The 20,577-nt window shown below is 47.0% G+C and overlaps 1 protein-coding gene across 1 annotated transcript in view; it reads right to left on the reverse strand.

Moving 5' to 3' along the window:
• Positions 1-20,577, reverse strand: part of ANKRD28 (ankyrin repeat domain 28) — a 435,540-nt gene that overhangs the window by 412,370 nt on the left and 2,593 nt on the right. The gene's annotated exons all lie outside the window — the stretch shown is intronic.

Raw genomic sequence — 20,577 nt, forward strand, 5'->3', positions numbered from 1 at the left:
GGAGTTAGCAAAGACAAATAAGAAATTTACAGTCAGGACTGGGAATGCTTCAGAAGCAGAATCAGAAGGTTTCCTCACTTTGTAGTTTATTTGATATACCACTTAACATACAATTATCAAGGCAGTTTAAAAAAACTAAATTAAAAATAAAATAATATTCTAGATAGAACAGCATCAAAACAAGTAACAAAATAAAAACTTAAAAACTTAAATTGTCCTCTCTCTTTGGTATTCCAGTCCCAGTTCTGGAGGGAGTCTCAGCCATAGTACAAACAGCAACACCAGCCTAACTCAAGAAAGGCACATCCTAAGTTCAGGAAAGGCAGCTGTAGTTTGTGGTTCTTACATAGTAAATGATGGCAGATAAACATCTGAATGGTCCATCCAGTCTGCCCAACAGTCACACTCATTATCAATTCATGATTAAACCAACAATGAATGTGATATAAAATACTTGATCATGGTCTTTCTTTGGCATTTCTGGGACATAGACTGTCCACCCGGCATTGTCCTTACATTCCAACTACTGGAGTTGCCATAGAAGCCAACTCCAGCCTATTTGAATCTGTCTTGTCGTTTAAAAGACACAGACCATAAAAACTCTTCCCAGACTGTCCTCACATTCCAGCTACTAGAGTTGCTGTCGAAGCCCTCTCCAGCCCATCCTAAACTAGATTACAATATATGGGACACAGACCATACAAGTCTGCTGACCACCAGCCTTATTTCTTCACAGCCAGAGTCACCATCTAAGCGCCACTCGACACATCAACACATATGTAGTCATTTAAACTTTATACCATCCATTTTCTAGTTAGAGATCTTCTATGATCATCCCACGCCTTTTTGAACCCTATCACCATTTTTGTCTCTACCATCCCCCTCGGGAGGGCATTGCAGGCATCAACCACCCTCTCTGTGAAAAAGAATTTCCTGACATTACTCCTAAATCTACCACCCCATAACCTTAATTCATGTCCTTTAGTTTTACCGTTTCCCCTTCTCTGGAAAAGATTTACATAGTAATATAGTAGATGATGATAGCTAAAAGAGCTGTATGGTCCCATCCAGTCTGCCCATTAAGATAAATTCATATGGTATGAAGCGATACATCAAATATATACCTGATCTTGACTTATCCTTGCCATTTTTAGGGCATAGACTGTAGAAGTCTGCCTGGCACTGGCCTTGTTCTAAAATTTCTGAAGTTGTTGTCAAAGACCCTGAATAGCTTCACTCCAGCCCATCCAAATCTATTCAGCCTTGATCAGGGTGCAGACAGTAGAAAAATGTCCAGCACCGGCTTTCCTACTTAACCTCCGCTAAGCTTCTTTGGATCTGATTCTTCTAAACAGGATTCCTTTGTGTTTGTCCCACGCATTTTTGAATTCCATTACCATTTTCATGTCTACCACCTCCTGCGGGACGGCATTCCAGGTTATCTACCACCCTCTCAGTGAAAAATACTTCCCGACATTATTCCTCAGTCAGTCCTTTCAACCTTAATTCATGCCCTCTGGTTCTACCGCCTTCCCGACTCTGGAAAAGGTTTGTTTGTGGATTAATATATTTCAAACATCTGAACGTCTGTATCATATCACCCCTGGTTCTACTTTCCTCCAGGGTATACATGTTTAGGTCTGTAAGTCTTTCTACGGAAACCCCCTACCATTTTAGTCGCTTTTCTCTGAACTGCTTCAAGTCTTTTTACATCCTTAGCGAGATAATGCCTCCAAAACTGAACACAATACTCCAAGTGGAGCCTCACCAATGACTTGTAGAGCGGCATCAACAATTCCCTTCTTCTGTTTGTTATACCCCTCTCTATGCAACTTTCCATCCTTCTGGCTGTGCCCACCACCTTGTCGCACTGTTTTATCACCTTGATATCTTCAGACACCATCACCCCAAGGTCCCTCTCTTGAGCTGAGCTTACCAATCTCTCCCCTCCTATCTGGTACATCTCTTTTATATTTCTGCACCCCAAGTGCATCACTCTACAGTTCTTGGCATTACATTTTAACTCTCAAAATTTAACACAGGAAACTTGAATGTAAAATTTTTGAAGCATAAATAATACAACTACTATATAATACAAATAAATAAAAAGCAACAAAAAAAGGAGAAAGGGTTTGGAGAAACAAGCGAATGTCATGCAATTATTTATTATAAAATGCAATCTCATCTACAATCCCTCACATTCATACATATCTGTCACGTCTGTGGCCATGACCACCCTCAGACTTACCTTATTCCTGGGGGTCAGCTTCCTAGCTGGCTCCTGTTTCTTCTGTCTGTCCTTTCTGAGCTAGCTCTGGCTCCCTGTGCTGGCTGCATCCAGCAGCATGACACTAATTGCTTCACTATACTGCACCTGTGGGTGTTGCCTGGGTTAGCTCTCTCTCTCTCTCTGTGCTGGCTGCTTCCAGCATGACTCTAATTGCTTCACTACACTACACCTGGGTGTGGGAAGCCTCTCTGTGTTTCACTGTGCTTTCTGCCTGCTCCTTGGTTTGTGCCTGAACAGCCTCCGTAGTTACTTAGAGATTGCTGCAGCTATGCCTCTGGTGTTGAAGGGCTTTATTAAGCACTTAGAGACTGCAGCCTTTGCATCGTCTAAGGTCCCTGGTATGTTAGAGTGCTCTGTGCACTGCCACCTTGTCCAGTTCAGTGTGAGTTTCTAGCTTGTTTCTAGTAGCTTGGGCATAACCTTTCTTGTTGGCTTGTGTACAGCTTTACTAGTTCTCCTATGTGGTGTGTTGTGTTGTGTGAGTTCCTAGCGTGTGACTAGTTAGCTTGGGCACAGCTTTGCTTGTTAGCTTGTGTACAGCTTTCCTAGTTCTCCTGTGTTTGCTTAGTGTGAGTTTCTAGCTTGTGACTGGTTAGCTTGGGCATAGCTTCCCTGTTAGCTTGTGTACAGCTTTTCTAGTCTTCTTGTATTTAGCTTTCTGGTTTTCCCATGTTTGTTTTCCTTTGCTTCTGGAGCTTCAGCCCTAGTCCTGTCTGCTGCCGGTACTCCTTGCTACTGAAGCTCCAGCCATAGTCTTGCTCCTTGACCTGACCATTGCCTGAATCTAACTACTCTCTGCCCGCTGTCTGGCCTGACTACTGCCTGTACCCATATATTCTCTGCCTGCTGCCTGCCCCAACTACTGCCTGAACCCGGATATTCTCTGCCTGCGGCCAGACCTGACTATTGCCGGAACCCGGACATTCCCTGCCTGTCTGCCTGGCTTTTACCTAGGTGCCTGGGGGCACTTCTGTATCCTGATTCCTGTTGTTCCTGCCTGCTAGTTCCAGTTTTCCTGTAAACCCTGCCGGCTGCCTGAACCTGAGGGCTCAACCCTCGGGGAACGGTGGCTAAGCACAGGTGAAGCCTAGGTCCAGTATGCTCCTGTCCAGCGGGTTCCGGTCCCATGGGTTCCCGTCCTCCACTCTAGTGTGTTCCAGTCCAGTGGGCTCCACTCCAGTGTGTACCAGTCCAGTGGGTTCCAGTCCAGTGCGCACCCATCCGGTGTGTTCCAGTCCTGTGTATCCCTGTGCAGAACTCCAGTCCGGGGTTCCAGTCCAGCCTTGCCTCACCTCTGCTTTGAAGGTGACCTTGCCTGCCACTGCCGCTCCACGGTAGTGGCCCAAGGGCTCACAAACCCAGTGCTTCCGGGGAAGAAGCCTGACAGAATGCCAAGGTCCTCGAGAAAGCGACAGAATGCAAAGGCCATGAGTCCGGCCAGATCATCGGTCCAGGTGGGTTGCCTGCCCATGACTTTGTTCCCTATGGACAATCCAGGTTCCAACCCGGTGTAGCTCCTGATTCCAGTTCAGATCCCAGTTCCAACCTGATTTTTTCTTTGGATTCGTTAATGACCCTCCAGGATTACCGGGTTCAACTTTTGTCTGATCCAGCCCTGAAGGATACTCGTGAGGCAGCAGCGGAGAGAGAGCGCGTTTCTGGGCGAGGGTTTTTTGAAAACCCAGTTTCTGCTATGGATCCCTCTACCAAGCTCTTCCTTTACCGCGTCCAACTTCTCTCGGATCCAGCTCTGCGGAATACTCCTGAGGCCCATGCGGTAAGGAGGTGGATGAGTGGTCCCGGTCCAGCTCCGGGTCAGAGTTCCAGTTCCAGTCCAGCTTCTGAGGCTAAGGCCGAAAGAAGGCGCCGTGGGATTTCTCCATTCAGGGCTCCTCAGCAGTCTCGAAGGTCAGGCCGAGCGAGACGTCTATCAAGCCTCTGATTCCAGTCCAAGTAGTGCCGCCACCTAGGCGCCTGAGTCCAGTCCAGGGGGTGCTTCATACCGAGTCCTCGCTTCCAGTTCAAGTAACGATTCCACTTAAGCCTCTGAGTCCAGTCCGAGGGAAACTTTCGATTGAGCCTCCGATTCCTGCTCATAGCGCTCCGGGCCGAGCCTCCAGCCCTCGTTCAAGCGGCACGCCCTTTGAAACCTCTGAGTCCAGTCCGAGGGGTGCTTCTGACGGAGTCTCCGAGGCCTATGCAATTGGCGCTCCAGGTCGAGCCTCCGGTTCAAGTCCAAGTGACCCATCCAGTTGAGCCTGAGTCCAGTCCGAAGGATACTTCTACCTGAGCCTCCAAGTCCTGTTCGAGTGGCACTCCGGGTCGAGTCTCCGGTTCTTGCCCAAGTGACCCATCCAGTCAAGCCACTGAGTCCAGTTCGAGGAGGGCTTCTAACCAAGCCTCCGACTCCAGTCCGAAGGGTACTTCAAACTGCACCTCCGCTTCCAGTCCAGAGGGCACCTCCAATCAAGCTCCTAAGGCCAGTTCGAGTGGCGCTCCAGACTGAGCCTCAGATCCCTGTCCAAAAGGTGTTTTCTGCCAAGCCTCAGTCAAATTTCCTTCCCTGCCAGGAGGCAGAGGGCGCCTCGAGTTCCTGTTCCAAGCAAGAGGGTGATTCCAGCCCGGGGTCCAGCCGCAGTTCCGTTCCTGGTCAGTGTTCTAGCTCCACCAGACTCTGATGCCATCCCGGGTCCTAGTCCCGGTTCTGTTCCTGGTTCCAGTGTGGGCGTCCAGCCCATAAGTTTTGCGTCTATTACTGCTCTTGATGATGAGATGACGTTCCAAGAGGACCGTGATAGACCTTGTTCTGATTCAGCCTAGGAGAATACCCCCGAAGCTATAGCTGAGAGAAGGCGTGTTCAACGGCTTGGGGTCCAGAGAAACCCATTTTCTGCATTTCACCCTGCTAGCATGCTCAGGGGATACCATGGCCATTTCCTCTTGGACCCAGCTCGGCGGACGACTCCTGAAGCTAACGCTAGAGTGACGTCCCAGTCCAGCCAGAGGGGTGCGTCCAGCCCTACAGCTGAATCTCTTCTGAGTTCCAGTATCAGCCAAGAGGCTAAGTCCGCTCTGAGTTCCAGTGTTAGCCAAGATGCTGAGTCCATTTCCAGTTCCAACCAAGATGCTGAGTCTGTTCCAAGTTCCAGTTCCAGCCAGGATGCTGAGCCTATTCTGAGTTCCAGTTCCGTCCCTGCAGCTGAGCCCGCTCCGAGTTCCAGTTCCAGCCCAGATGCTGAGTCTACTCCGAGTTTGAGTTCCAGCCCAGATGATGCTGAGTCCACTACGAGTTCGAGTTCCAGCCAAGATGAGGTTGAGTCCACTCCAAGTTCCAGTGCCAGCCAGGATGCTGAGGCCGTGCTGAGTTCCAGTTCCAGTCAAGCTCCTGAGTCCAGTTCCAGTTGTAGTCAAGTTTCTGATTCCAGTTCAGGTCCCAATCCCGGCCCAGCGGTGGATGCCAACCCAAGTCCTAGTTTCAGTTCTGCTTCTGTTCAGACTTCTAGTTCCCGTCAAGACTTGGATGCCACTTCGGGCCCCAGTCCAGCTTCTGATGTCAGCTGGGGTAGTGGCTCCAGCCTTGTTCCTGTCCCTACATGGAATTGCCAAGAGGTCCAGGACGTTGTGGGTTCCCTCAGGGAAGGGTTCCTTTTGAATTTTGTTCCTCTTGATGCATCCAAGTTCCTGAGTTGGTCCAGGGGTGATTCGAAGGAGCCTCCTGTTTACAAGCTCCGCTCCTGTCTGCCAGTTTTGAACTTCCTTGGGACTTCCAGTCCAGTGATCCATGTCTGGGTTTTGAAAGAAGGTTTCACCACAGTTACCCCTGGACACCTGAACCCCCGAGGAGACCGGAGGGGGGTCTTGAGGGGGAGGTACTGTCACGACTGTGGCCGTGACCACCCTCAGACTTACCTTATTCCTGGGGGTCAGCTTCCTAGCTGGCTCCTGTTTCTTCTGTCTGTCCTTTCTGAGATAGCTCTGGCTCCCTGTGCTGGCTGCATCCAGCAGCATGACACTAACTGCTTCACTATACTGCTTCCGGGGAAGAAGCCTGACAGAATGCCAAGGTCCTCGAGAACGCGACAATATCATATATCAGATGCAAGAATAATGTCCCCAATATGTCCAATATTGAAGTTCATCGTGTAGCAAAAAGAGGGAGCAAAGTACAAACAAAAGTCCAAAAAGCAAAACAAAAAGTAGCAGGAGCCTTCAAAAAAAGGGGAATAAAACCTTTAATCATGTGTTTTGAGGAACTAATCTTTGAATGGACCCATTCAAAGATTTGTTCCTCAAAACACAATTAAAGGTTTTATTCCCCTTTTTTTGAAGGCTCCTGCTACTTTTTGTTTTGCTTTTTGGACTTTTGTTTGTACTTTGCTCCCTCTTTTGCTACACGATGAACTTCAATATTGGACATATTGGGGACATTATCCTGCTGATACAGGACACTTTAAATGCGGAACTTGAATATATTGTCAGTATGCTATTGAAACTTACAGTACAGATTCCTCATTCATGTAAGCTATTCCATTTACATTCAAGAATGGACTTTAACTCAGCAGGGGTTATTGTATCACCTGCCCCTGTAGCCCTTATTATATTGGCCAGGCGACTAGAAAGATAAAAACACGCATTGGGGAACATATCAGCAACATAAAGACCAATAAAAAGGATGTGCCTTTAATTGCTCTTTGGAGGGAATGTAATCATTCAATCGCTGAGTTGAAGGTTTTGGTGCTATTATAGGTTCAACATCAGGGAAAAATGAACACAGATAGGTTAATTTATAAGGCGCAGCAATTCATTTATTTGTGGAACACTACACAGCCATGGGGATTGAACAAAGATATTGAATGGAATGATTGCATGACAACAGGCGTATTTATTTACTTGTTACATTTGTATCCCACATTTTCCCACCTATTTGCAGGCTCAATGTGGCTTACATAGTACCGGAGAGGCTTTGAAGTCTCCGGTGAACAAATACAAGGTAACGTTGTGATAGGATAGAGTTCATGTAGCACTGTCACATTAGGGAGTTGTGCAACGGAAGAGTTGAGTAATTTTAAGATTTTATCTAGCCTTCAATGCTTTCTAGAGTCCAACAGGGCCTAATGACAAATCTCATTAAGGCATTACATTTTTTCCAGCCGAGCAGCTTCGGCACACTGCCGTGAAGAGAGATACATTCTGGGCTGTTTCCCACACGGGCTTAGGAATTGCCAAGACTGATTTGTTCAAGATGAAGATTCAAGATGTACATGTGAAGGATTAAGGTAACTTTCAGATTTATTTAGTGATGAGTATTTATATTATGGGAAGATGGGAGTATTGGGGATCAATGTGATGTTGAGTATATGATTTTACAGCGTTCCTTTATGAGAAAGCTTGAAGCGAAACTCAGCCAGAGTCAAGGTGACACATTGATCTCTAATTTGAACGCTGAAGCAAGAGAGTTTCTTCTGGGATTTGTTTAAAGTCTACTACTACTATTTATCATTTCTATAGCGCTACAAGGCATACGCAGCGCTGTACACCGTACACAAAAACAATCCCTGCTCAAAGAGCTTACAATCTAGATAAGACAGTACACAGAACAATTAAGGGTAAGGGAATAAAGAGGTGAGGAAAAGACAGGGCAAGTAAGTCCTGGATACCTCAACAATTTGGTCATCATGGAAGCAGAATTTAATTGAACACTTTCAGACTTCATTTCTAAATGTTTAGGATTTTTAGGAAATTTTGCCATCAAGGATTATCATACCCTGTTTGAATGAGCAGGGAAACAATAACTTGAGTGCTCTAATACTTACTGTTGTCAACATTATTGGATGCTGCTTGAACTTCAATATTGGATGTATTGGGGACATTATTCCTGCTTTTAATATATGATATATATGAATGTGAGGGATCGTAGATGATATTGCATTTTATAATAAATAATTGCATGACATCCGCTTGTTTCTTCAAACCCTTTCTCCTTTTTTTGTTGCCTTTTATTTGGAGTATTATATTGCAGTTGTATTATCTATGCTTTAAAAATTTTACATTCAAGTTTCCTGTGTTAAATTTTTGGAAATTATAGCGTGCACAGACTTTGTATGTTCTTGTTTTCCCTAGTATCTTTGTAATTAAAATTTAACTGCCAGACCCTTGACCGTTTTTCTAACATTTGGAGATCCCGTCTCATGGTTTCTACCCCTTCCAAGGTATCCCACTCTACTGGCTATCTTTGTGTCATCCACAAAAAGGCAAACTTTTCCTTCTAACCCTTCAGCAATGTCTCTTGTAAACATATTAAACACAATCGGTCCCAGCACCTACCCCTGAGGTATTTCACTATTCACTTTCCTTTCCTCTGATCAGATTCCATTTATCACCACCGTCTGCTCTATTCATTGGCTTTCACTACATACAGACTCCTGAGGCTGGCGTTGTTCGCCAAAACACAACTCCATGTTGAATCTTATTTATTAATAAAGCATCTTTTTTTTGCCATTCGTCTCCCAGGTGTTTTCGAAGTGTCATGTTGATCACGCTGCTTTTGTCTTTTATTTCTCCTCCCGTAGCAGATCCAGTTTCTCCACTTTTGTGGTTTTTCTCCTGGAACTGGGTAACATGGCCACTGTTCAGCTCTAACCATTAAGCATGTGCTTGCATAGCCCATGCTCATTCACAAACTATAATGTTATATCATACCCACAGCTAAGCTGTGTATTTCTTGCTTCTATTTCTGGAGAGGAGTGGAGTGGCCTAGAGGTTAAGGTGGTGGTCTTTGGTCCTGGGGAACTGAGGAACTGAGTTCGATTCCCACTTCAGGCACAGGCAGCTCCTTGTGACTCTGGGCAAGTCACTTAACCCTCCATTGCCCCATGTAAGCCGCATTGAGCCTGCCATGAATGGGAAAGCGCGGGGTACAAATGTAACAAAAATAAAAAATGATGGTGGAGGATGGGGTTCCTGAATGGGGGAGGGGGCTACAAATGCATATTTGCCTAGGGAACCAAACCAAGAAAACACAGAGTTTGTGAGAAAATGGGGCTCATTTTTAAAGCATTTAGACTTACAAAGTTCCATAGTTTACTATGAGGCAAAGTTTCAAATAACTTAGACTTACAAAGTTATATAGTAACCTATGGGACTTTGTAAGTCTAAGAGGCATATTTTCAAAGCACTTAGCAACCTATGTAACTTTGTAAGTCTAAGTGCTTTGAAAATACACCTTTGTCAATGGTCTCCTGCCACCTCTTCCTGCTGCTGCTGTGCTACTTCTTTAGGCTCATATACCCCAGTGCCCTCACCATTTCTACCTCCTGTGGAATATAATGGGGTAATATTTTTAATTTTTGTGAGGAATGGGGACAATGCTAGTAATCAATCTGTGTATAACTCTGAAGGATAGATTTCGGAAAAGTGATGGTGATACAGAACTTGTTTCTTCAAATCAATACAGAAGTCAAAAGGAAAAGTGGCAAATGTTATAGGTGACTCTCAGAAAGAGACCAAAACGCAACATTGTTCAGCACAAATAGCAAGTACATTAACCTTAGTTAAGGATATGCACTGCACAAATATTTAGCACATCTACTGAATCCCCTGCTATAAACGTCACCGCACGCCACTGCTACCTCCCTCTGTTCCCCTCCCTGGGCCCTAGGAATCTGTGGTGTTCACCAGCACTGCAGGCAGCGATTACAACAGGCTCCCTTCAGCCAACCTGAGGATTTCCCTCTGCTGCGTTATGCTCACGTCACAATAGAGAAAAGGACCCTGGGACTGGCCAGAGAGAGCCTGTTGTAATATCTGCCTGCAGTGCCGGTAAACAACACAGATTTGGGGGGGGGGGGGGGGGAGGGACCTGAGGGAGGGAAGAGGGGATCAAACCTATAAATGGCAAGTGACCGACTCACCTGCAAATGCGCAGTAGAGACTTCCCTCTCTGTCCTGCCCCCGCGTCAAGACGTGATGACGGGGGGAGGGGGGCGGGACAGAGAGGGAAACTGCGCGGAAGGGGAGGGAGGGAACCGCTACCGCTCCCACCCCCCCCCCCCCCCCCGAGTCGCCACCACCCCCCCCCTTCACCCGGCCCCTCTCTTCGTTATTCAACTTACAGCAGCGCCGAAACAGCAGCAAGCAGCAGCTCCCGTTGGCCTTCCTTCACTGCCTGTGTCCCGCCCTCGCCGACGTGACGTCACACGAGGGCGAGGCACAGGCAGTGAAGGAAGGCCAACGGGAGCTGCTGCTTGCTGCTGTTTTGGCGCTGCTGTAAGTTGAATAACGAAGAGAGGGCCCGGGCCGGGTGAAGGGGGGGGGGGGTGGCGGCGGTAGCGGCTACCTTGGGGGGGGGAGGGGACATGGGAGGTCTCAGAAGGAGGGGGGCCTTGGAGCTGGGAGGGCTGGACTGAAGGGGGCCTTCCAGCTGGCTGGGAAGAAGGCACGGGGGGGGGGGCCTTGGAACTGGGAGGGAGGGAGGGAAGGGGGCCTTGCAGCTGGGAAGGGGGAGGACTGGAGCCTTGGAGCTGGGAGGGAGGGCAGGGGGGCCCTTACAGTTGTGAGGGAGAGCAGGGGGCCTTGGAACTGGGAGGGAGGGAGGGAAGGGGGCCTTGGGAGCTGGGGGGGAGGGCCTGGGGCCTTGGAACTGGGAGGGAGGGAGGACGGGGGGCCTTGCAGCTGGGAAGGGGGGAGGACTGGAGCCTTGGAGCTGGGAGGGAGGGCAGGGGGGGCCCTTACAGTTGTGAGGGAGGGCCTGGGGCCTTGGAACTGGGAGGGAGGGAGGGCAGGGCGCCTTGGGAGCTGGGGGGGAGGGCCTGGGGCCTTGGAACTGGGAGGGAGGGCAGGCAGGGGGCCTTGCAGCTGGGAAGGGGGGAGGACCGGAGCCTTGGAGCTGGGAGGGAGGGCAGGGGGGCCCTTACAGTTGTGAGGGAGAGCAGGGGGCCTTGGAACTGGGAGGGAGGGAAGGGGGCCTTGGGAGCTGGGGGGAGGGCCTGGGGCCTTGGAACTGGGAGGGAGGGCAGGGGGCCTTGGGAGCTGGGGAGGAGGGCCTGGGGCCTTGGAACTGGGAGGGAGGGAGGACGGGGGGCCTTGCAGCTGGGAAAGGGGGAGGACTGGAGCCTTGGAGCTGGGAGGGAGGGCAGGGGGGCCCTTACAGTTGTGAGGGAGGGCCTGGGGCCTTGGAACTGGGAGGGAGGGAGGGCAGGGCGCCTTGGGAGCTGGGGGGGAGGGCCTGGGGCCTTGGAACTGGGAGGGAGGGCAGGCAGGGGGCCTTGCAGCTGGGAAGGGGGGAGGACCGGAGCCTTGGAGCTGGGAGGAAGGGCAGGGGGGCCCTTACAGTTGTGAGGGAGAGCAGGGGGCCTTGGAACTGGGAGGGAGGGAAGGGGGCCTTGGGAGCTGGGGGGAGGGCCTGGGGCCTTGGAACTGGGAGGGAGGGCAGGGGGCCTTGGGAGCTGGGGGGGAGGGCCTGGGGCCTTGGAACTGGGAGGGAGGGAGGGCGGGCAGGGGGCCTTGCAGCTGGGAAGGGGGGAGGACTGGAGCCTTGGAGCTGGGAGGGAGGGCAGGGGGCCCCTTACAGTTGTGAGGGAGAGCAGGGGGCCCTTGGAACTGGGAGGGAGGGAGGGAAGGAGGCCTTGGGAGCTGGGGGGGAGGGCCTGGGGCCTTGGAACTGGGAGGGAGGGCAGGGGGCCTTGCAGCTGGGAAGGGGGGAGGACTGGAGCCTTGGAGCTGGGAGGGAGGGACAGAGGGGGCCTTGGAGCTGGCAGGGAAGGAGGATGGCAGGGGGCCTTGCAACTGCAACGGGAGGGGGGCCTTGGGAAAAAAAACATTCCAATACGCGCCCGTTTTAACGGGCTTAACGGCTAGTAGAGGGAGGTATGAGTCAATGCCAGATTGCCAGGGAGCAGCGAGGGAGCCAATGTGTGAGATTGGGCCCCTTAAGTGTGTGTCTTGCCATGTCTGGAACTTCTCTAGCCTTGCCTGATGGAGGAAGACTCAGACTCCTCCAAGTCATCCCCCCTTTGAAGCCTGCATCCAGAAGTGCACCTCTTCCACCAAGGCCTGCATCAGAAAGCAACCTGCAGGTGTGTGGGCTGAGCTGGCAGGAAAGATGGTAGTTGCTCTAAACATTGCAGTCATTTCCAGTCTTAAAGTGAGGAAAGCAACTTCCTAGCAACTTATTTAAAACCCTTTCAGAGGAAGGAAGAAAACAGCATCAATCTGCTCACATGTTCAGCCACATGGACAGTGCAGAAGCCTACAGGCCCTTCCCAAGCCAACTACTGCCTAGGAACCCAGCAATCTTACCTCCTCTGTCCCCCTGGCTCCAAAGAGTGTGCTGTGAGGGGGAGGGGGTTGTTTGTTTTTTTGTTTTGTTTTACTGAGCTGTATTTTCTGTGCTAGGGAATAAAGCTACACCAGGCAAATCCAGTCCAATTTTGCCTGAACAGACACACAGCCACCTCAAAGGAGAGCTTCAAGAAAAACTCTAACCCCTGGACCTAGACATTTTAGACAATTTAAGTTTGTTCAGCTCTTCTTGGGGGATTGGATACAGTTTGGCCATCGAATGAGCTACTCTGAGGGTAGCATCTGGAGTATTCCATTATACAGAAATGAGTTCCTTCATAGCTTCATGAACAGGAAAGGTTTGAACAGGCTTCTTAGTAATAGTATCCGAGATAGAAGAGGAACCCTGAGTCACCAGAGAAGAAATACTCAAGATCTCTAAAACTTTGGTAATTAAGAAGGAAAGCACTTCTTTATGAAAAAGTCTAGCTGATCTAGAGTCATTGCCTTCATCAGAAAAAGTTCCCCTTCTTCTAAAAAGTCTAACACTAGAACATATGATATGATGCTACAGATAAAGGCAAGTCAGTGTGAGGATCTGAAAACACACATTCAACATCTAAGTCTAGAGGAAGATCCAATCTCCAATGCTCACAAGACAAGGCTTCTTGATGGTGAGAAGCAGAACCTAGAAGTTGAGACGACTAGGTTCTAGTCAACAAATAAGACTGATGGAGCAAGAAAAATTCAGGAGAGAAAGGAGTAGTCACCTCTAAAGTTCTAGCAGACTCATCAGATGCAATGGCAGAGAAAAATGTAGCTGAATCCGCCAAAGGAGGGCTGAAGTGCAGATAGTGAGCTCTCAACAACTGTGGGAGATAAATGAGAATCCAGCTGAGTCAGCCCTTGAAGCATATACAAAGTCTTCCCTCAAAACCTCAGTGTTGCATCCCACAATCAAGCCAGGACCGTCAATCCGGTAGGGTTTCAGCCAGCTCTGAATTCCTTTGACAGGAGACATATGAAGCATTAGCCAGACACCACCCATGGTGCTCCAAAATGGGAGCAGCGTTTAACCACTTCAGGTGCTACCGGTCACACTGAGTGAGAGAAAGAAATCACATTTGCAAGTGGAGAAAACAAAAGCAAAACCAAGCACAACTTCTTGACTGGTTCCAGCGCAGCACTAAAGTAAAGAAAAAAATACCCTGAAGGCTTCACTGAGAGAATCGGAGAAAATATTTTTCATTTAACTTGTAATTAAGTCTGGAATTTGTTGCCAGAAAACATGGTAAAAGCAGTTAGCTTAGAAGGTTTTTAAAATGTTTGGGCAAATTCCTACAAGAAAAGTCCACAAGCTTTATTAAGACGGACTTGGGAAAAATCCACTGCTTATTCCTGTGTTAAAGCAGCAAAAAAATCTGTTTTTACTCTTTTGGGTTCTTGCCAGGTACTTGTGACCTGGAATGACCACAGGATACTGGGTTTCATGGACCTTCAATCTGACCCAGGATGGTACTGCTTATGTTCTAATCTTAAGAACACCTCAACAGAAATCAAACAACAGTGTCTATGTGTTAACCCCTCAGCATCTGGTAACAGACTCTTAACGTTTCTTCCCTCCCCCCCCCCAAGGAGGAAGGAGACGTTATGGCGGGGGGGGGGGGTGCAGGAGAGACCTGGCACCACCTGGTATACCCCCAAATAGGCAGCAACCAAAGGCTTTTCCCCTGGTCAACTGAAGCTACTGTTACCAGCTCAGGAGCAAACACCCACAGCAAGGCAGAGGGCCAACTACCACCTGCTGGAGACAGAGAAATACTGATCTCTAGATGCAATGTTTCTCCCATCTCCAAGTATGGCACACTGCACATTCCACAGTCTTTTTTTCTTCGTAGTGCCAAAATTCTGGAATGACCTCCCACCTTTAATCTGAGCCAAAGCCTCTTTCCCTTAATTTAAGCAAATCCAGAAAACTTATTTTTTTCAAATTAGCCTTTGGGCTATCAGCTCCCACTCCCCCACCCTTAAAGGGCCAGGACCTGTGACCACCAGATCAAGCCCTCTGCTTTCCCTTTCTCCATTGCCTCTCCCTTACTTTGAGTGAATGACCCTTTGCTATTAGTTTGGCATTCCTTTCCCTTTCTTTATTTGTAATTGTATTTTGCCCACCTTGACCAACTCTGTTTGCACTGGCAGAATATCAAGTCTCTAATAAACTACAAATTATAACTATAAACTATCTGGAGCAACTACACACCATCCTAGTATGGAAGAGCTCAAACAATGTGCTGATAGATGGGCATAATCCACAAAGTTCTGGACTGATCTGTTCTGGACACTAAGGAAAGAAGCATTCAAACATGCTCAGCACCACTGAACTTTTCCCAGCCTCTTTCCCCCATCTCAATTCTGCAAGGCCAGGAAGCTGCAAGACTGGAAGTTCCTATATAATCCATGTCATGAATACAGTGAAACCTCGGTTTTCGTTGACTTCGGTTATCGATGGTTTCGGTTTTCGTTGATTCTTTCAGTGAAAATTTTGTCTCGGATTTCGTCGGTTGCCTCGGATTTCGTTGGCATGCCCACGTGACCTCACTGCTAATTTTGCGAAAACAAAGGGCAACCCACGCGTTCTCCTGCTCATTGTGGCATTGTTTCTCATTGTGTGAGCATCACCCCAAGCGTCTAATGCAACAAACGCAAGATAAAATCACACGTACTCAAATCTCATTTTCCCTGTTAAGTGTTTCCCTTGCTAATAAGTTAACCCTTTCCTTTTAGCTCCATCATGGGACTATATTCTCTAGAAAATGTGTTTTTGGTATGTATTTTGGAGTGTCTAGAACGAATTGGATTTACATTGATTTATATGGAAATAATTGCCTCGGTTTTCGTTGATTGTTTTCGGACAGATTATCAACGAAAACCGAGGTATCACTGTATGTTATTGGATGAACCTTCATTTCATCAGATCAGGCTTGAAAAATATAATTCTGACATTTTCTGTGCTGCAGGTCCTTTACTCTGGAATATGCTACCAGATAACTGTGCAGTAATAGCAATGTGTTTTTAATTAGGAAGCAAATGAAAGCCTACCCACCCCCCCATCCCTTTTTTTTTTTTTTTAAGGTTTTTCAATAACCCTTGCTAGGACTGCTGCCTAGCCTCTGATTATTAGTTACTCAACCCCTGTTCTAGTTGTGTATGGAGTTTTTTAGTGCATGTCATTGTCTAATGATGAATGTGCTGTCTCATTTTATGTTTGGCTTTGTATTTTTGTTTTATTGTATACTAGTAAAAAAGGCCCGTTTCTGAAAGAAATGAAACGGGTGCTAGCAAGGTTGTCCTCTAATGGCAATTATGTTTTTAAGGAATCTGTTAGGAGAGAATATGTGTGAGAGAGAGTGAGTATGTGTGAGAGAGTGAATGAGTATGTGTCAGAGAGTATGTGTGAGAGAGAAAGAGTGGGTGTCAGACAGAAAGAGAGTGTGTGATTGAGAGACAGAATGTGTGTGTCTGTCTGTGTGAGTGAGTGAGAGTGTAGTGTGTGTCCCGTGTGCACCAATTATGCTCTCGCCCCTGCATTCATCCATATGCAGCAAACGTCCTCTGTGCCCTGCCCCCTTCATCCATCCATAAGCAGCATCTCTCCCCTGCCCCCTCCATCCATCGTGGTGCAGCAATTCTCCTCTGTCCTTTGCCCTCCCCCCTACATGTGCATCAACTCTGCATTCTTCCCTGGCCTCTCCTCCATCCACCCATATCCAGGGTCCCCCTCCCTCCATCTCTCTCCCCTCTGAGTTCCAGGCCCCCTCCCTACCTCTCTCTCTCTGTGCCCTCCGAGTTCCAGGCCCCCTCCCTACCTCTCTCTCTGTGTGCCCTCCGAGTTACAGGACCCCCTCCCTCCCCTCCGAGTTCCAGGACCCCCATTCTCGTTCGAGTTCCACACCCCTGCACCTCCCTCCCCTTCGAGTTCCAGGCCCACCCCCTCCCCTCCCCTTCGACTTGCAGGACACCCCCTCCCCTTCGACTTGCAGGACGCCCCCTCCCTCCGAGGTCCAGGCCCCCCCTCTCCTCTGACTTCCATGCCCTCGCGCCTCCCTCCCTCTCTCTCTCTGCCCTCAAAGCATGACCTGTCCTCCGGCAGCCCCTCGTCTTCCTAAATGCTGGCTGTATTTTAAAAATTCTTACCTTGGGGTGCGGCGTCCACAGTGAAGGCGAGCGGCGCTTCAGACTGCCTTCGCATGTATCTCAGCTCTGTCTCTGGTGCTGCCCTCATTTCCTGTTTCCGGAAGGGTAGGACCAGAAGCAGAGCTGAGACACATGCGAAGGCAGTCTGAAGCGCCACTCGCCTTCACTGTGGATGCCGCACCCCAAGGTAAGAATTTTTAAAATACAGCCAGCACTTAGGAAGGCGAGGGGCTGCCGGAGGACAGGTCGTGCTTGGAGGGCAGAGAGAAAGAGAGGGAGGGAGGCGCGGGGGCTGGCAACTATAAAGAGTTCCCTCGAGGGCGGGGCGATTACGAACCCTACGAACACTACACGGCTTTACTGCCATGCTGCCACGGAGTCAGCTTCAGAACGTTAGAGGTGCAAATTATTATATTAGATATTATGATTGTAATCTGCCTAGAATAGTAGTAGTAGCGTAACACAGTTTAGGATATTGTTGAAAACAAAACTGTTTGTCTTGGCATTTTTTGTTTTTTAATTTTGAAGATTGAATTGTTATTATGTCTGTTTTGTTTTATGATATGAATAATGTAAATGTTCTTTTGTAAACCACCTAGTTACAGGTGGGATAGAATTTTTTTTTTTTTAATAAAAATAAGTGTTGCAGGCTATATGCTTTTAATAAAATAAAAAAGCAGGGTTTCTCAATCAATGATATGAGTGTTATGAGTACAGCAGACAATATTTCTGTAAGTTATTAGAAGTCTGGAGGTAATGTGTTACTTAAAAGACTGAAAAACACCGCTGTAAGGTATAAAAGTCAACTTTTTTTGTATCCCTCTTACATGATCTGTAAGGAAAGCATCTCTAAGACTGTCTTTATGGTGAAAAGAAAATAGTTTATCATTTATTAAATTTAATATACTGCCCTTTTTGAAGAACAAGTCAAAAAGGTTCATAATAAAATAATACAATTAAAACTGAAATAAAAGCAGAACTCCATAGTATGACAGAAAAGAGCCACTCAAACAACAAATAGATAAAATACATATTCATTAATTCATTCAAGAACTGTAGCCTCACCAGTAAGTGCTACAATGTCTCTCATTCCAAAATATGCCTACGGACCTATAAAACCTACATCAAAGAAATAAGTCTAACTCAGAACGAAACATATTATAAGACTGTTCCAAACACAGATGCTTAGGCAAAAAAATTCCACAAAGCCGGAGTGAGCAAATAAAATGCAGAACTTTGGGTAGGAGTCCAACTGGCCTGCGAAGGGTGTGGAATAACAAATCTATTGCCATGCAGCGACCGAAGAAGCACGTGTGGGTGTGTAAGGAATAATGAGTGAAGATAAATACACTGGCACAGTAGTATGGAGAGCCTTATGAGCTTATGTCAATATTTTATAGTAAACTCTGTATTCTATCAGTAGCCAGTGCAGTTGTTTCAGTAATGGGGTAGTATGATCATAGTGTTTGGCCTGACAAAGTATTCTAGCAGCTGTATTCTGGAGAGTTTGCAGATGTTTCAAGTTGGTTTTTGTTATTCCTGCATAGATGGTATTGCAGTAATCATATTTTGAGTTATGTACGCACAGAATATACAAAGAGTCGGTATCTATATAATCACCTTACTCTGCAACAACCCTTATCCAGATGCGAGACAAACAGATACTTAGTGTAACCCAATTGCATGCATCTCAGAGGAAACAAAAAAGCAAACACTGCTTTTGCTAGAGGCCCTTTTTAGAAGAGACCCCCCCACACATCTCTACCTTAAGCTGACATTCTAGACATCTGGCCTGTCATATCAAAGCCACAGAAAACCCTGACCCCAACCTAGTCTTCCCTGACAGTTTTTTTTTTCAGTCCATGTCATGACAATTTTGGACATATATATGAACATTGCAACAAATATGGTGCTAATAAGCTCAATAATCTTTTAAGACTTTCCATGTGCTATTCAAGCTCTCCTTCAGAGCTGCTGCTTTCTCTACAAAATAGCTCTATGCTTTCATAGGCAAAGTAAAACACTATTTACTTTCCAGCCTAGCTCCACTGGCTCATCTATTCCTAGTACCCTTGATCAGTTTTGAAAGATATTTTGGAACAGCTCCCTTACAATCTAGATGAATTTGTTCCATCTCATTCCCTTTTACCATAGGATAAATAGACTTTTTTTTATTTATCTAAGCAGCCTCTGCAGAAAGATTGGTCTCCTGAGGTTCTCAGGCTCTTATGCTTCTAATACCAATTTTTGTGGTTAACAGTTGTATCTTTAATTTTGCAAATAGTGTAACTGAGGCTTTCCAGTCACCAGGCTCTCTTCTAGGCAGAATGGCAGCACCCCCAAGGACAAGGAGATCCCTTTCTAGAAGATGTCAAAGATTGTCAGTACTCTGGAGATGAAGAAATAAAAAGTCTAGTTCTCTTGCTGGTAGGAAAAGGTGGTTTTGGAGCTGGAATCTTTTTGAAAATATGGGTGCTGGTTTTGAAAAGCTTATCAAGTCAGTTCACAATAGAAAAGTCTTACCACTTACTCATAAGGTCTTATCCCCTTTGTCCACCTTGCCTGCCTTCTATTATCTAGGGGGGTCCTGTCTTCATCCTCTCATCTCTCTATAAACCAAGCAAAATGATCTGACTTAACTAGCATTCCCACACTAAGAGCAAGAATTAACACCTAAAGCCCTCTTTTTACCCTCCAATTTCATCTCTATGAGGGAAGAAAAGCCTCCCAACAGGTGTGGTTGTTAATCTCTTTCATCCCTGTAACAGGTACAGGATAAGCTCCGTACTGAATACACAAGTCTTCCTACCCCCTCCCCCCCCAAAAAAGGAGTCTCTCATGACGCTGCTGGATATTACTGGCAACTTCAGGTTCATAGTTTCAGTCCATGTTTCTTGGAAGGTCCCAGAATCACAGGGAATCCAGAGATGAAACTGGCTATAATCAGGTTTTGGAAAGAGAACTGTACTCATGGCTTCTTTCAAGATGCACAGTAGTCCATCTGTTAGAACTTTGCCAAGTACTAGTTTGAGCTGCACCATGGGAATCACTGGCTTACCCAAAAAGGCAGAATAGAGGCATACTTTGTGCATGCCTTCAAACTAACAGGAAATACAAGAGGGAAGGAGCAATAAATGTAATCCTAGGAGAAAAGTGCTATCAAGAAAACCTATTAAAACGTGTACCCTACATAATCGGTCGAATGCTCTTTAATCAAAGCTCATTTAAAGGTTCTACCACTAAGAGAACATAGATAAAAAAAACAAAAAGCTGAAAATCCAGAAAAAAAAAATAAAACAAATATGAGTAATAAAGAGGTAGATTAATCAAGGTAGACTCCAAGGGATGGGAACTAGGCCTTGGCACAATGCAAAGGTTAGAGCACAGCGGGCAACCACTTCTGGCTCACAGATTGAAAGCTTCAGCATCAGCAGCTAACCTTCAAGGGCACAGTTAAGTAAAAACCCAAACCATTAAGTAGGATAATCAACAGGTAAGGGTAACAAAAAAAAAAGTATGACCAGATTAAGGTTCAAGGTAGAGAATGACACAGGGACAAAGTCTGTCCCCACCCCATCTCTGTGGGCTCTGTCTACAGCCCTGCCCCATCCCGTGAGCTCATCTGCACAAGTCTCAAACACATGATTTCATATTTACATCTTTTTATTAAAGTATAAAAATTAACAATATTCTGTACAACTGTGGTTTATAAATCACAAAGAGAAAAAAAGAACAATGAGCAACTACAAACCGCCTCCCACCCCGCTCTACCCTTCCAACCCCAACAAAACATAGTAACATAGTAGATGATGGCA

The sequence above is a fragment of the Microcaecilia unicolor genome, chromosome 1 (genome assembly GCF_901765095.1).
Source record: "Microcaecilia unicolor chromosome 1, aMicUni1.1, whole genome shotgun sequence".
Classification (NCBI taxonomy): Eukaryota; Metazoa; Chordata; class Amphibia; order Gymnophiona; family Siphonopidae; genus Microcaecilia; species Microcaecilia unicolor.